The sequence below is a fragment of the Oculina patagonica genome, chromosome 6, assembly GCF_052425735.1.
Source record: "Oculina patagonica isolate OP01 chromosome 6, crgOcupat, whole genome shotgun sequence".
NCBI lineage: Eukaryota > Metazoa > Cnidaria > Anthozoa > Scleractinia > Oculinidae > Oculina > Oculina patagonica.
Genome location: NC_135763.1, coordinates 7,011,324 through 7,027,630, shown reverse-complemented (window position 1 = coordinate 7,027,630; position 16,307 = coordinate 7,011,324). Strand labels below are relative to the sequence as shown.

The following is a 16,307-nucleotide window of genomic DNA, read 5'->3' as shown; positions in this document are numbered from 1 at the left end:
TATTATTATTATTATTAAAGCTCCTCCACAAAGGTCGCAATTTTGTGGAGGCTCCGTTCCTCAGCTTTACTAATCATCAGTCGCTTTTCCAGGTCGGTTCCCTCTCTACTGCAGTGTGTAATTTCCAAATAGGTGAAGCATTTAGTCATCGCAAGGTGCAACTGTCCAATCTTGATTGGCAATGGTGCTGTGATGTTCACAAGCAAACCTTCTGTCTTGCCAGGGCTGATTTTAAACCCTACCTGCAGAGCAAATCTATCAAGCCGGTCTGATTTTTTTAGTTCGACTCAATTCACCGCTCAATTCGATTCGGTCCGCTTTCCAGAACGCTGTTACATACGGGCGGTAATTAAGGTGGCTCGATCGGATATTTGAGTGACGATACCTTGCAACTTTGAGCAACTTGAACGCCACCGTAAACAATCCGACTAAAAATCGATCAGTACAGCTGTACTAAAGAAACATGAAAGTTTCGAATGAGATAAGTTTCATCGAAATCGGAGTAACCATAGCAACATAATGACGTCATCACCCATTTTACACGAGACCGATTTTCTTGTAATAAAGCGATAATTTTGAAAAATGGCTCCTAGATCTTGGACTTGTCAGAGTTTTCTCAAGGTCTGCGAAATTTGAAGAATTTCTATGAGAGCGTTTTCGATAAAATTTTGCATGAAGTTTTCAGGTGCTAAAATACAACAAAAACAAAGCAATCTTAAAACATTATTGAGAAAACGTTCACAAGGCCCGATCAAGTAACATTTTGGCGTTTAGTGAATCTTGTACTATCTAATTACCTTGGGAGAAAATCTCAGAGAAATCGTTTCATTTGATTTCTTGAAACATCGGCTTGAATATGAACTGGTGTGAAATGTTATTTCGCTCTTTTATCGAAAATGGGCCTTCGCTTACTAAAATGATCGCAAAATAAAAAGCGCTCGATAGAATTTTCTTAAACTTGGCACTCAAAAGAAGAATAAGTATGCAATGAAACGTCCAATTTTCAAAATGATTGAAACATTCTAAGGCAGTTATTTTAAAGCCTTAACTCAGGTAAACATCGCGCTGTTTTTCACCCTGCATTGGATCGCTGCCTCATTATAAGTCTCTATTGTGTCGAGCCCCGTGCATTTGTAAATTTCAGCACATCTTGAATATGTATAACAGCCGCTTTTTATCGAAAAATATACAGAAATAAGCTAATTTAACAAACCAAAATACAATAACAACGAGGAAAAGGCTAGTAAAGCACTTGTATTCTCTTCAGTGTCCTAACAGTTTCAAGGCCATGGCAGAATTGTCACAAAAATATCCAGTAATAAATAATTAGTGATTCATGATCTACTGGAATTTACAAATGCACGCGCCTTGAGACAATGGAGACAGATAATGAGGCAGCGATCCGATGTAGGGTGAAAAACAGCGCAATGTTTACCTGAATTAAGGCTTTAAATTACCTGCCTCAAAATGTTTCAATTATTTTGAAAATCGGACATTTCATTAAATACTTATTCTTCTTTTTGAGTGCCAAGTTAAAAAAAATTCTATCGAGCGCTTTTTATTTTGCGATCATTTTAGTAAGCAAAGGCCCATTTTCGATAAAAGAGCGAAATAACACTTCATACCAGTTCATATTCAAGCCCATGTTTCAAGAAATCAAATGAAACGATTTCTCTGAGATTTTCTCCCAAGGTAATTAGATAGTACAAGATTCACTTAACGCCAAAATGTTACTTGATCGGGCCTTGTGAACGTTTTCTCAATAATGTTTTAAGATTGCTTTGTTTTTGTTGTATTTTAGCACCTGAAAACTTCATGCAAAATTTTATCGAAAACGCTCTCATAGAAATTCTTCAAATTTCGCAGACCTTGAGAAAACTCTGACAAGTCCAAGATCTAGGAGCCATTTTTCAAAATTATCGCTTTATTACAAGAAAATCGGTCTCGTGTAAAATGCGTTGTGACGTCATTAAGTTGCTATGGTTACTCCGATTTCGATGAAACTTATCTCATTCGAAACTTTCATGTTTCTTTAGTACAGCTGTACTGATCGATTTTCAGTCGGATTGTTTACGGTGGCGTACAAGTTGCTCAAAGTTGCAAGGTATCGTCACTCAAAAATCCGATCGAGCCACCTTAAGTGTCAGTCCGGCTTAAAGCGGTCCTCTTGACTTCGCGCCAAAAAAAGGTGCCTTTTATTTTTTGCCTGTGAAAAGGCTTTGGTCCATACATACAAAAAGGCAATAAATTATTTTCTAGTTCTTTATCTTCGCTTTGCTACAGACCAAAATTGAATTTTGGCCGACCAGAGGCCGCCGACGGTAGTCGAAGGGCTAAATTTCGACCATTTTGTAAAGCGCGCTATGTCCACAAAACTGCACTTGACGGAATATCCTTTGGCAGCACAAATTCTAAGACATCTTTATTTAGTTCACTGACGGAATGAGGAAAAATTTCCGAAAATTCTAAGCATGCCAGCGCTTCTAAAAGATACCATACTCTGAGGTCTTTATTCACACGTTAAAATTTAGGTAAATACAAGAGAATAAAACTCAAAAGTTTCAACATAAATTGGAGTAAAAAAACACATCAATTAATGCAATCTTCTTACCTCAGTGAACCGTTTTCTACTTTCAAACCGGTGGGTATCTCCTTGGATTGCACGCGAGAACAAATTAAAATCTGCCATAATCAGTGTGTTTACATAATTGTCGCTCGTGCCGAAGCTGATTCGCATAACCTTGCACTCGATGAGAAAACTCTCTCAACCGTCCAAACTCGATTAAATACCTTTAGAATATAAGGAAATTGCTTCTTTTAATATTACTATACCATACAGATCCAGCGCTGAGAAAGAAATTGTGTTGAAGATGACCAGAAAACTCGCGGCGTGAGAGACTCCACAAAGGATATTTATTTTTTAAAAATAAATGGTTTTATGTAGCTTGTTTCGTAAGTATTTACCAGCTTCCGGTTAAATTCCCTCCTACTATCGCTTCCGGTTACATTTTCGCGGGGTTTTAGGTCATGAAGGCGCGGTTACATCGCCTTTACGCTTATGGCGTCCACGAGTGAAGAAAAGTTTCTTGGTCGCTTGGTCGAGCAATCAACTTTATTCGCTTGTATTCTACAATCAGAGATCCAACCATTGCAGCCTGTCGAAGTAACGACTAACAAGGATGCTCAATTTACAAGTTAAGTATCTGATTTTTGGTTGGATTGCTAGAAAGATGGCATATGATTTTACGACAGTTTCAGTGGCAACTGTCAGCTTTCATGCTTTACTTTCTACTAGTCATTTATAGCGAACAAGCGAAATAGCTCTCTTTCACGTCTACAGTGAATTGCTTGGTGTTTTTGTCGCCTAGGACACGTGTGCCTGCCAAACGGCATTCTTTTGGTGATGTACTTTAAATTTACACCTTTGTAATCCATCTTGCTTGCAGCATACGATATCGGCAAATCTTTAATAATTTCTTTTTGGCTTCGTTTGTTTGTTGTCCTGCAGCTATAATTTTCACTATTTTATTGAGGTTTGGTTTTTATTGTCTTTTTGCTTTGCCTTGCTCGATTCAATTTTTGCCCATTGTCTACATTTCTATATTTATAACTTTCATAATATTCCTACGGGAATTTATTTTTCTACGGGGATTCATTTATCTCTTCTTCGATGTTTAGTTGGGGATATTTGTGCCTCGTTGTATCATGCTGATACTCTTGGAGTTTATATGTTCCCCATGGTTTTTCCTTACTTACAATTTGGGAATGTCTTGTTCATACTTTACGTGTATCATATTGCGTGCCATTTTGCCTGGTTATTTTAATTCGTTTCTAGTGTAATACTTATGTTTGGGTGTTTTTCCGACTACACTACTTTTATGCTACCGACATGGTGCTTACATATTGGAGTAGACAAAACCTTGATTTTACCATGTTTACATGTCATAGTTGCATGTTATTATATAACAGGGTTATTAATAGCCCATTTTCTCATGCTTCTATGTTTGGGCTATTTATGCCCTGCCAGCATGTTGTTTTTATATTTAGGTTATTCATACCTCAGTCTGTCATGTTCCGTGTTTGGTTATTTATACCGTCACGACATGTACTTATTTATTGGGGCGATTATTTATATCTCCCATTTCATCATGCTTTGTGTTTGGGCTATTTATGCCCTGCCAGCATGTTGTTTATAAATTGGAGTTATTTATACTCCATTTTTTGTCAGGTTTTTCAAGTCTAGGTTAATTATACCTGGCTTGTGCCCGTTTATCTATTCACGGTGTAGCATGATCTTATCGGCCAGGCATTGTGTTTGCATTGTCATGTGCCATTCATGTGTTACGCACCGTTGTGTGAATAATTGTGATCACACACACTTAATTATTATTGTTAGAATTATTATTATATCATTATTATTATTACTGTGTGAATGATTGTGATCACACACACTTATTATTATTATTATTATTATTATTATTATTATTTTTATTATTATTAGTAGTATTAATTAAAACTCCTAAAGGACTGGGTCTTATCCATTATTCTAGAGAACTTTAATGCATAACTTTCTCCAGTTTTCGGGCCTTTTCTAATGTGGTTATTTTGATTGACATCACTCCCACTACCTGTACCACCACCACCTTCTTTATGGTCAGAGGCCTTGCTAGTCAGGTAGGGTATTGGAACAAATTCTTGATGCATTTGTCTTTTCAATAAATGGGGTTTTTGTTCCCAATTGGTGTCGTTAGGTTAATCTAAGTTTTTATGTATTACACAAGTTTCTTTTCATTACATTAACAAGGTTTTAAGAATACGGCTCTGTGCCCTCCATTTAGAGTTTATTAGAATTTCAATGTAAGAATTCCAATACACCTAACTTTATATTTCAATAATTGCAAAGGGAAATTCTTGCAATATCAACTTTATAATACATCTAATAATAGCCTCAAATGTTCATCAGCTTATTTGCTACATATTTAAGACATTGTATCTTCATCTGTTAATATTAGGCTATTCAAAAATGCAAAGCACGTCATTAGCATTTTCTTTCCCTGCTTGTCGGCTCATTAATTTGAAGAGTTAGTCAACTACCTAATAATTTCTGTAAGTGATGTACAACATGTATGTTGACCTTTCGGAAAGTGCAGGTACAATAACTTTTATACAATTATGCAGTTCTCAATGTTGAGAATATCAGTATAAAAGGATGCTTAAATCTTGTCTTAAACATCATTTGAGCAGCATATCAGGCACAATCTGATGGATTTAGTTATATTAAGTATACCTCAGCTTCTGTTTGTGATACCCTGTCCTTAAATCCCCCAAAGTTTTTTCCTTTCATTTGATATCTTTGTATGATAAATATGAGGGTAGGTTCTATATTGCCTTTTAAACCAATGTTATAAAGTCAAAAAAAAAAAAAACATCTGTGCAGTTGGTTGGATATTTCTTGCCTTATAACACCAAAATATTGTACTTATTTTGGTTCATCCAAGGTGTCAAAATTAAATTACCATTATGTTAACTGGTAAACTTAATTCTTGAGATATATGTACTGTTAGGCTAAAAAACTGTTCTCATGGCGTACATATATACTGACATTTTAGGACCTTTGATGACATTTAATGGTCTCATTTGGTTGTTTCCCTTGTGATATTTAGCTATTATTTTAGGCCAACTACCCATTTTGGAGGTTTCTATTATTAAAGGTTTACAGGTTTTCTTCAGCTCTGGTCAGTGTACCTCAAATTATTCATTTTCTAAATGGACAGTTCTTCCTGCTGAGCTGCATTTTTTTGCCTTGCACCTGGGTTATATATACCCTTTACTGCACGTACCTATTTATTGGAGTGATTACTTTTATACCCCATTTTCTCATGCTTTTATGTTTGGGCTATTTTTGCTCTGCCAACATGTTGCTTTTAAATTTGAGGTTATTTGTGCCTCAGTTTGTCACGTTCCGTATTCGGGCTTTCTATACCCTCACGGCGTGTACTTATTTGTTGGTGATTGTAACTGGTAAACTTCATTCATGAGATACTTTACTGTTAGGGTAAAACCTGTTTTCGTGGAGTACACATATGAAAGATATTTTAGAACCTGTGATGACATTTAATTGTCTCATTTGGTTGTTTCGCTTGTGATGTTTAGCTATTATTTTAGGCCTACTACCCACTTGGAGGTATTTATTTATTAGCTTTACAGGTTTCTTCAGCTCCAGACAGATGGACAGTCCCTCTTGCTGACCTGTATTTATTTGTCTTGTACCTGATGTTCCTCAAAAGTCACTCAAGAGCCTGTCGACACTGATGCACCGACCATCGCCTCTCCGAGACGAGGATGCCGATGATGATGATTGACGATGTTCCTCAGCCCTTCAGGAAGTTATGTACATTGATTTTCCTGCTACAGCCAGTGCAGCATTTAACGGTTTCTCCTAAGGAGTCCAGCCATAGATCATAAAGGTCCTCACTAGTTTATCAAACCATGTGCGCAGGGGCCACTTGGCGTTAAACTAGTGAACATTTTTTTTTTTCAGTTTTTGTAATATAGTAGGCCTGAACTGTCACACAATGGCCATCAGTCTGAGTTAGATTTGTTCTGTTTGGTTATATAATTTACTAGGTTGGAAGCACTTGCGCAGGGGCCAATTGTTTCCTATTCTTGAGAATAACTTTAAATATTAGCAAACTTTGACAGTTCATGTAGGTCATAATTAGTTTATCAAACCATGTGCGCAGGGGCCACCTGGTTAAACATGGAAACAATGTTTAGTTTTTGTGATATAGTAGGGTTGAACTGTCATGCAATGGCCAACATTCTGAGATATACTTGTTGTGTGGCTATATAGTTTACTACGTTGGAGCCCTTTATGCAGGGGTGAATTGTTTTCTATTCTTGAGAATTACTTTTAATATCAGGAGAATTTGTCAGATCATAAAGTTCATAATACCGTATTTACTCGAATAAGCGCCGCCCCCGAATAAGCGCCGCCCTCGAATAAGCGCCGCATTTGTGACAAAAAAGTTAATAAGCGCCGCCCCCGAATAAGCGCCGCAGTCCCGATGCGGCGCTTATTCCAGGAATTCCGTTTAACTAAAATCAGTCTAAAAACAGCTCTACAAAGCAAGTCTAAAACAAACTTGGGACATTTCTTTTTTATCAAAAGCGATGTTTTGCCGCTCAAAGTGATTGTTTTACCGCTCGCCCATTTGTTCTTCTATCGAACAGTCTTACAACACGTAGTTCTGTAAATGTTGCGAAGGCTGCAAACTTTGCCAGGACAGCTAGCGCCACTTCTTTCTTGACAATCAAAAGACGCTATTTTCAATTACTGTAAAAGGTTACATTCTTTGTGGCGCCCAAATTTTAATTAAGCGCCGCCCTCAAATAAGCGCCGCCCTCGAATAAGCGCCGCACTTGAGGGGCGAAAAATTTAATAAGCGCCGCGGCGCTTATTCGAGTAAATACGGTAATTTAGTTTATCAAACTACTGTCAGTAGGGGCCACTTGGTTACACCCATAACAATTTTCAGTGGTTGCAATATTGCAGTGGTGAACTGTCGTGTAAGGGCCAACAGTCTGAGCTACATATTTTGTGTTTGGTTACAGAAGTTACTGTAAGGTGGAAGCATTTGCGCAGGGGCCAATTGTTTCCTCTCCTTATGAATAACTTTTAATTTTAGCAAATTTTGACAAAATAATAATTCTGTGGATCTCACCATGTAAACAAGGGCCACTCAGTTAAACATGTCATCAGGTTTTAAGGGGTTGAGTGATAACTAGAGAGAAAGAATTAGTTATAGGAAGGACAAATGTTTCCTAACCTCGAGAGTAACTTTTCTTTGGAGCTGCTTGATTCTTGTCTAACCAATTAATTTGTGGATCAAATTGTGCGAGCAAAGGCCACAGAGATGTAGTTAGTCCCAAGTTGACGTGCATGGGCTGTAAGTCCTGGATTCATGGTTAACCATTTACTTGTAGTAAAGAGATTGGTAGAATTCGGGCAGGGGCTAATTGCTTTCTGACCTTAAGAATAACTCAAATATTTGAGGCTACATTCAATAACTTATCAAAATTTATGTTCAACCTGAATTTAAGTTAAGACCTGTCAAACATTACTTGATACTTATGATTAATCATTTGTTCATATAAGTGGGACAGCACAATTGAGCAGGGGCTAAATGGTGGTGGACCACTTATATTTTTATAACTTAAGCAAATTCCCTAGTTGGCATTACTCTATCCTTGACTCATATTGCGATAATTCCAGTCCTCCTTCCCCCTTTTTTGGGTGGGCGAGCACACTTGTACTGGTATAAAGTAATTAATATTTATTACAATTTAGAATAAGTTAATGCCCTGTAGGATGGGCTAGAGCTTGAGCCTTGGTCCCTACCCAGATTTCCTGACCAATTTTTCCCTACGGGGTTTTTTGTGGCAGGTTTTTTCTGGCCTCCGTTTACTTACTAGTTATCTAGTTTGTATTTGCTCAGCTCTACTGGGGTCAATCTTCAAAGTACAGGTGTAAAAAGGGCTTAGTTGACAACCAATTATATTATAATGGTATATCACACTTGCGCAGGGGCCAAGTGTCATGGACAGACTCTCTTGTTACAATTTACAAAACTACCTATCGGTGCAACTGGCCATGTGTACAGTGCACTTGGGCCGCTTCACAGTCATGGTTGTCTTAAGAGTGTGCTTTCAGGTTCATGTACCTTAGTTAGATACATGTTCGTTATTTAGCGTACTAGGTATGCTTTATATGTACAGCAAATGACAAGCCAAAACTAATTAGTGTTCAAACAGATGGTTTAAAAAAAAAATAGCACCTCTATACTTATAATTTACTTAGTATGGATTACAGTCCCACCTAAACTTCCCACCTGTTGTAACCTACCATTGCCATTCAGGTTGCTTATAGGTCTAAACTCTAAGTTGTGCTTGTTGTGGTATTGGGTTAATTTGTCCTAAATGCTACAGTGCTCATGAGAATTTCTAGTGGCCATATTCTTTACTGTTATATGCTAGTGAGAATTATGTTCTCTTCTTTACTTTCACATTGTCAGTGGGTTGTGTCTGTTGCTTTGGCTTCGGGTGGGGTGCCCGCTCACTCGTACCTCATGGCGGGCTGTGGCGGGTTCTCCCTCACCTTTGCTGGGATAATACTTTAAGGTTTCCATATTTTAAGCTTTCAATCATTGATATAAAAAATAAACGGCCACACCCGTGGCCAAAATCTGCCAAATGGTAGTCTTGTCTTTTATTATCCCAGCAAACAGAGCTTTGCCAAAGCAACACATACATACTTGTTTATATGCATGACATCTAATCTAGGAGGAACAGGATACATAAAGGATATTTATTTTGCAAAAATAAATGGTTTTATGTAGCTTGTTTCGTAAGTATTTACCAGCTTCCGGTTAAATTCCCTCCTACTATCGCTTCCGGTTACATTTTCGCGGGCTTTTAGGTCATGAAGGCGCGGTTACATCGCCTTTACGCTTATGGCGTCCACGAGTGAAGAAAAGTTCTCAAAAGCCCCCCCCCCCCCCCCCCCTCTTCCCATATTTCAGCGCCGAAGGTATCGCTAGCACATCATAAAATACACGATAGGCGGTGTATGACTTTAAAAGAAACTCCTTTTCCCGAAAACGCTACAAGGAGAGGTCTGCAATCTGCGAAAGTTGTATTTTACAGAGCCTGTGGCATCGACGACTTCAGAGCGTGCATCTCATGTCTCTTATGCCTTCCGACTTCTAAAGAATTCCCTCAAAAAGCACCATGAAGCAGAATCGTCTGAACTGCCTAGTTATGTATTGTCACAAGTAATTACAGACACACCGGACACTGTAAAAGAAATTTTGGGAAACTTGAGTAGGGGAATGCTGCCCCCCCCCCCCTCCCGACACACACACACACACGGACGGGGGAAGGAATGTCATTGTGCTTGGCTTGGAGTACGATGAGTCCCCCTCTCCCTCACGTTTCAAAGCTAAAACACCATGTTTGGCCACTAATGTATACCTGCTCGAGAGAAGAAGATAACAATCAACTAGTTCATCCCTCGCAAGTGTGTCTTGGTGCTCAGAAACACGGTGATGGTAGACTTTTTTTTGACGGGAGGGGGGTGGGGGGGGGGGAGGAGGGAGGGGTTACCCAGCCCTTTTCTCGTGTAGTAGAAATTCCCCATATTTTCTGAAGAATACATAAGTAAAGTAATAAAAAATACAATGATGGCATGGTTCCATTATATTATCCCTGCTGAGGCGCTACTAATAAAACCACCTCCAAGTACAAAAGAGTTGAACAACCATTATGGGTTTCTCGTAGAAATAAATCAGTTCCTTTTTCATTTGCCTCAGTCCTATCTAGTTGGAAAAAATATTTGACAGGTCATACAATTTTTCTCACAGTTGAGATAAAGTGCCCATATCAAACTGAATACTTACAAATGCAACTTCAGGTCGCATTTTTCAGTTCCTTTCAATATTGAAAACAGTTTATCGAAGATTAGCACACTCTGTCTCTTTTTCGGAACACTTTTCATTTGTTTTATTTTCTGTTCTGTCATTTGGCGATTTAATCCCAAATGCCCGACCACAAAGGTAAATTACTCTGTTCTTTTTTTCTTTTCTCAAAAAACAACTCACCTCACACCACACAGCTAATAAGAGTACGTTACAATTTGCGTGACATTGCAAATTACTGTGACGCAACCGCACTACAAAAGTTTCTGTTTAACGGATCTCGAAGCACATAACTTGCATTGTGGCTCCAAATGAACGTTTGTGGAATGAAACACATCAAGTATGAATTGAAATTAATGCCTTTTTGTCACATAAAACAGTTCTATTGAAGCTTGTTGGTTGTATCTGGCGACTACGCTTCTTCAGGAAGTAACCTGGTCCAACCTGTAAGTGATGTTTTTGGACGTAAAGTTATAAGTTGTCTTTGCATGATCGATTCGCGTTGTCAGGATTCAATTTGTCGTTTTAACACGTTTTATATTTATTAAATGGCTAATTTCGACTCTTCTTCTTCCCCTAGACATACTACGGTAGCGAATTGAATTTACAATAATGTTGGACAAGTGCGACCAGTGAAACCGTGAATATTTACTTTGTGGGGTCTCGCACACCGCGAGTATTCTGGTTATCTTTAACACAATTTCTTTCTCAGCGCTGGATCTGTATGGTATAGTAATATTAAAAGAAGCAATTTCCTTATATTCTAAAGGTATTTAATCGAGTTTGGACGGTTGAGAGAGTTTTCTCATCGAGTGCAAGGTTATGCGAATCAGCTTCGGCACGAGCGACAATTATGTAAACACACTGATTATGGCAGATTTTAATTTGTTCTCGCGTGCAATCCAAGGAGATACCCACCGGTTTGAAAGTAGAAAACGGTTCATTGCGGTAAGAAGATTGCATTGATGTGCTTTTTTACTCCAATTTATGTTGAAACTTTTGAGTTTTATTCTCTTGTATTTACCTAAATTTTAACGTGTGAATAAAGACCTCAGACTATGGTGTCTTTCAGAAGCGCTGGCATGCTTAAAAATTTCGGAAAATTTTCTTCATTTCGTCAGTGAACTGAATAAAGGTGTCTTAGAGTTTGTGTCAAAGGATATTCCGTCAAGTGCATTTTTGTGGACATAGCGCGCTTCACAAAATGGTCGAAATTTAGCCCTTCGACTACCGTCGGCGGCCCCTGGTCGGCCAAAATTCAATTTTGGTCTGTAGCAAAGCGAAGATAAAGAACTAGAATATAATTTATTGCCTTTTTGTTTTTATGGACCAAAGCCTTTTCACAGGCAAAAAATAAAAGGCAACTTTTTTTGGCGCGAAGTCAAGAGGACCGCTTTAAGCCGGACTGACACTTAATATCTGCCTCTGTGCGCATTTAGGAAAGTTTTGTGAGTTCAGATATAAACTGGCTTTTTTAACACCTCTCTTAAACCATCCGTACTCCAGTACATCGTCTTTTTGATTGTATCCTAGATAGACAGTTTCTGTTCTACTGGTTTCAATATTGTAGATATCTCGGAACCGGCCTTCTCCTTCTTCTACCCAGAAGGAAAGGTGTCGCTCGACTTCCTCTGCCGTTTAAAGCTAATAATGTTTAACGTTTAATATTACAAAATATTTGTATGGGATCGTAACAACAAACATGTTATCTCTGAGTATTTTTTCTTCGTCCTTCCTATACCAACAGCGTCTACGCGAATCGAGTCCTGAATGAGGCCGAAACATTCTCCGTTCGGGTAGTGCCAGACAGGACGAAAAACCCATATGGTTACTGCTCTCTCCATGATCGACAACGGATCGTCAAATGTTTCTGGGCTCGTTTCGTCATACAACAGAAAGGCATGTCCCACCTTCGAACGGGTTGCAGCGTTGGGGACAAAACGGATCCTTTTTCGTGCTTTTCTTAGTTCGTTTTCTTCCACTTCTCTAAACACTCTTGGTGCACCGGCTTCCAGAATCAGGATAACGGGAAGCAATGACGAGAACCAACAACAAACTCAACACACATATGACGCCGCGTCTCAGTGGGAATCGAACCCAGGAGATATCGGTGGGAGGCGAGCATTCTCGCCACTGCGCCACCACTGCTTCATGTCCCTTACCGCGTCGTCCCTTCTTTGTTACTGGTTTTGTTTGTTTGTTTGTTTTTTTTTTTAATTTCAATCTTCTGTTATTTTTCTTCTTCAGAGACGTTGACATTAGCACTTCTTCCACATCTTTTATTTTCAGTCCACATCTTTTATTTTCAGCAGACCTCATTTTTATGTTTTTCTCTTTTTTTTGGTCACCTTTTTTCTATTTTTTTTTTATTTGACCTATTTTCAAAAAGTTTGAACATTTGTGATTCGAACGCGCAAAGACGACAAAACATTATTTTTGGTTCAACATTTTATTCTTGTCTTTCTTGATTGACATTCTGGTTTTTCTCGACTTTTAGCATTTTATGTTTTCGATCAACATTTTTTAATTATTTTTCCACACAAGACAACTTTGTACAACACTTTGTTTTATCAACGGTTTTTTTCCTCCGCTTTGAGCGCGTTTCGAACCTCAAATTTATTATTGCTCCGCGAACTCTTCAAGCATCTCTGTTCTGTCTTGGTGGATTAACGAATCATTTACCCCCAAAAAGGATAAAAAAAATAAAAAGAATTATCCTGCAAAAGGAAAGATGGAGGAAGAAGATCAAGGAAGTGATGCAAGCGAAGAAAGAAAAATGAGAAAAATCTGACCAGAAGAAAACGACCTGAGAAAGATATAGACAGAAAAAAAATCACCTATTAAAAAGATTTACCTCTTTTTTGGTGAGTACTACACATGTTACTTTAAATTCAAAAATTCAGAATTCAGAATCCAATTCAAAGTTCAATTCTGAATTGAGAGAGTAACTTTTGCCCGCGCAGTTGTAATACAGAGAAACTGCAGTAAAGCGCATAAAATTGTGCTACAAAAAAAGGTAAACGCCACAGCGTGAACTATCAAGATTTGTTATACCCCCAACTGAAATGCAGTTTTCTACTGCATGGACGAGAGCATATCACGTGACGCGCGTCAAAACTGTATAACTCCCTAGGGCGAAGAAAACTCACTAACTCCCTAGGGCGACAACAGGTTGAACCTTTGGACTTGCATGTGATCAGGAAACCACGGTATCAAGTCCTGGAATCAACGCAAAGCCATTCAAAGTTGTGGATAAATGGTAAACTTTTAGTCATCGTGTTTTTTCGTACTCGGGAGTCAACAGTTAAGATATAAATGTTTTGTACATACAAAAATTTCATTTGGCTCAAAGAAGAAAACATCTCAATGCAAATTGGAAAGCTTGAAGTATCGCGCAGTGTTAACAATTTCAGTGAATAAATTTATGTAGTTTTCACCGAAGGAAAATTTAGTGATGAACAAATGAAGACAACAAAGCGTTTAATTTCAGTTAGGGGGTATAACAAAACATTTAATGACTGTCCCGCGGGAAACAGTGAGTTTCTTTCCCTTCGATGTTCCCCTTGATGGGAAACAAACTGGATGCACTTGGGAGGTTTGTCAAACACTTAACAATATAGAGTCGCCTCGAGCGACTCTTAGTTCTTTCTTGCCTAGCAACCTCCCGCGTTCATCCTTAACTCAATAATGCACGATGTGACGTTAACGATTTGTTAAATTGTATGTGGCACAGGATGTTTAACTTTCGTAAAGAAAATAAAAGATTTTCATTTTCCACTGAAAACTGACTGGTCCGATCTTACACAGCCAGCTTCTTAATTATAAAAGTCTGTTTCGTATATTATTTAACAATTAGATGAGCTCGAGATTTCTATGAGGTGATGTATAGTTGAGGCCGATGGCCGAATCAGCTATCGCCTCTTATAGTTCACCACTGAAATTTTCTCCGATTCAGATTGGTTTAAATTGATCACGTGACGCGATAGTGTTCGTTCACCGGAGGGCACTATCAGCCCTTATAATTCACCACTAAATTTTCTCCGATTTTGATTGGTTTTAACTGATCACGTGACGCGATAGTGTTCGTCCGCCGGAGGGCACTTTCAGCCCTTATAGTTCACCACTAAATTTTCTCCGATTCTGATTGGTTTAAATTGATCACGTGACGCGATAGTGCCCGTCCGCCGGAGGGCACTATCAGCCCATAGTGCCCCGCCGAAGAAAAATGCCCGGATCGATAGTGCCCGCCCGTGCCTTTTTTTTTGTAAACAAGCGTGCCTGCAGACAAAAAACCCAACCAAATTCACTGCATTTAGTGGGTTTCTTGTCTGGTTTTGTTTCGTTTGTTAAATTTCGGCTTTCAATTGAGTTTTTTATCCTGAAAAGTAAAAATAATTTACGATGCTCGTTTTTGTATGTGTGCGCGGAAGAAAATTTAGTGGTGAACAATAAAGACAATAGAGTGTTTCTGTCTCGGAACTATCGGTCCGATAGTTGCCCCTTGGAAATTTGATGTTCTTAAAACTAGCATATTTGCCCTCGTAGCTTCCCTTCTCGGGCTAATATTTGTTTTAAGAACATCAACAATAGTGTTAAGAACATCAACAATAGTGTTTCCTCGACAGAAACACTATTGTTAAAATGGTGCCCGCAGAAGAAAAATGCCCGGATCGATAGTGCCCGCTCGTGACTTTTTTTTGTAAACAAGCGAGCCTGCAGACAAAAAAACCTAACCAAATTCACTGCATTTAGTGGGTTTCTTGTCTGGTTTTGATTCGTGTGTTAAATTTCGGCTTTCAATTGAGATTTTTATCCTAAAAAGTAAAAACTCATTCACGATGCTCGTTTTTGTGTGGGCGCTCGGAAGAAAAGTTAGTGGTAAACAATAAAGACAATAGAGTGTTTCTGTCTCGGAACTATCGGTCTGATAGTTGCCCCTTGGAAATTTGATGTTCTTAAAACTAGCATATTAGCCCTCGAAGCTACGCTTCTCGGGCTAATATTTGTTTTAAGAACATCAATTTTCTGCGGGGCAACTATCAGCCGACAGTTCCTCGACAGATACACTCTATTGTTTAAATAGAATCAAGAGAAAATAATCTTATTGTTTCTAACTCATTTCCCTCTAGATAACAATTTCTAATGACACATGCAGTTATTTTTCACATTTGAAGTAACATTGAACTTCGCGCTTTATGAAATCGTTCGCGGACTGAATTGTGGTTTGAAACTAATCCGTTCCTTCGGTAAATTTTGACGTTTTGACTGTAAATTTCCTTCTTTTAGTCTTTTCCAATTATATTTCTAGGCGTTCTATCAAAACTTACGAGAAACAAGAAAATTTCGCCATTCTCTTGACGACTTTCAGCCACTGCAAACCAATGGCTGATAGTACAGGGGCGGATCCAGGATTTTTCGAAGGGGGTGGCTGTTTACAAATATTTTGTTGATTATTTTATTTTAGCCCCAGGCTTGTTATGGAAGGAGTGGATGTTAGCAAATATTTTAACCTTGTCTGAGCTAACAATATCAACAATTTTACACGTTACTAAGTGTCATTATCCTTACTTCCTTTTCATTGTATTTATTTTAGTTTTTGCTGGATCGAGAATGGCTAGCCACACAACACACTCCCCCCTGGATCCGCCCCTGTACTGTACAGTAGCCGAGCCAATCAGATTACAGCATTTGCATTAGTATACTAGCAGAATTTTACTAAGAAGCCGATGATTTCAATGAAGATAACAGGAAATAAATCAAGTTAAAAGTAACAAAAAATAATTTATTCTCCCTCCCTATCACATAAAACTATCCAAATTGTCTGCAACTTTA

General features: G+C 38.3%; 1 protein-coding gene across 1 annotated transcript in view; it reads right to left on the bottom strand.

Moving 5' to 3' along the window:
- Positions 1-16,307, bottom strand: part of LOC144656588 (uncharacterized) — a 507,005-nt gene that overhangs the window by 259,124 nt on the left and 231,574 nt on the right. The window lies entirely within an intron of this gene.